Source organism: Quercus suber, unplaced genomic scaffold (assembly GCF_002906115.3).
Source record: "Quercus suber isolate HL8 unplaced genomic scaffold, Cork oak 2.0 scaffold_171, whole genome shotgun sequence".
NCBI classification, from domain to species: domain Eukaryota; kingdom Viridiplantae; phylum Streptophyta; class Magnoliopsida; order Fagales; family Fagaceae; genus Quercus; species Quercus suber.
The window spans coordinates 686,733-688,550 of NW_027069631.1; positions in this window are offsets into that span (position 1 = coordinate 686,733).

Below are 1,818 nucleotides of genomic sequence, written 5' to 3' on the forward strand. Positions count from 1 at the left end.
TTTTTATATTTGTGCAGATTTCTTATTGGTGGCTTTAGGGGATTTACTTTTGGCATTATTTGAAGACATATGAGGACATCTTTTGGCTTTAAGGGGTTCTAATTATATTATGCTACATTTTTTGTATTGTTATAAAACATCTTAAGTTATTGTATGTGTTACAAACAATTATTGTATGGAAGGAGTTTGAATTTGATACTTGTTTTAATTTTAACTTGTGAAATGTATGGATCGATTTTTTATAAATGTGTTGTTGAAATAAATGTGTTAATCAAATGTGAGGTTTTAATAATGTAATGATAGGTTACAAGTTAATATCAACGTCACGAAAATAATAAAAACAAAAAATAAGTTTTAGTGACGAATTTTTTCATCACAAATATGGCAACAGAAAATTGTTTTAGTGATGAAATATTTCATCACTAAATGCAGTGGAATTTTGTAAGAAATGGTTTTAGTGACGAAAATTTTCGTCACTATATGTGCATGGATTTTCTTAAAAATAGTTTTAGTGACGAATATTTTCGTCACTACATGTACCCGAAAATAGTTTTAGTGACGAAATTTTTCGTCACTAAATATGATTTAATAAACTGAAATGGTTTTAGTGACGAAATATTTTCTTCACTAAATACTGTTTTTAGCGAGGAAAACATTTAGCAACGAAATGTTTTCGTCGCTAAAAGTTTTTTTTTTTTTACCAAATCGGACTTTTAGTGACGAAATTTTTCGTCGCTAAAAGTCGCCAGGACTTTTAGCGACGGGGCTACAATGACGAAACGAATTTCGTCACTAAAAGTCCAATTTCGTCACTAAAGGTTCTTAGTGACGAAAAACTGGACTTTTAGTGACGAATTTTTTCGTCACTAAAAATACTTTTTCTTGTAGTGTAGCAGTAGGTTTAGACATAGGTTTAGAAACTTCAGCGTTAACATCAGAACTTTTACCTTTGCCTAACCTAGCAAAATAAGCCTTCTCTTTATTATTCCTCTTAAAAGGAGGGATATAAACTTTCTCAGTTTTAGGCTTAAGAGAAACAGAAACACTACTGTTATCAACAACAAGCTTGGTACTAGTCAAATTTTCAATTTTAGCTTTAGATTCAACTAACTCTTGTTCCAAGCTTTTCATCTTCTCATCTTGAGAGGAAATTTGATTTCTCAAAAATTCATTCTTTTTATTAGATTCATCTAATCTAACAATCAATTCCTCTTTTTCAAGATTAGCCAATTTTAACTCTTCTTTAAATTTCTTAGAAATTTTCAAAGATTTAGATAATTCCTTACGAAGAGTTTCAAAAGCATCAAAAAAAACAACAGAAATAATAGTGTCCTTTTTATTCAAAACATCACAGGCATCAATAAAATCAGTAGAAGCAAGAGCAAAAACATGATCAGAAAGACAATTCAAATTATCCATGACAACAGGGGTCAAGGATCAGCTCTTAGATCAAAAGATCTAAAATAGAAGAGCTACCCGCTCTGATACCACTTGAACGGTTTTAGATCCCTTAAAAACAACCAGATTGGTTAGCCTAGATTAATTAGCCAAGTTGTAACTTAGTCAAATTATGCAATTCTAGGTTAAAGCAATCCAATAATCATATCAAAATAATAAAGTAGCGGAATAATAAAAGACACAATGATATGATCACCTAGGAAACCACACGGTAAAAACCTGGGGAGGATTTGACCTAGCTATCCTCAAGGTAAACCTGAATCCACTATGCGAAAGAATCGAAGTTTATACAGAAGGACTACAAGCTCCCCGCTTGACTTCCTAATGCTACCCACCAGTAGAACTTACTGACACGACCAC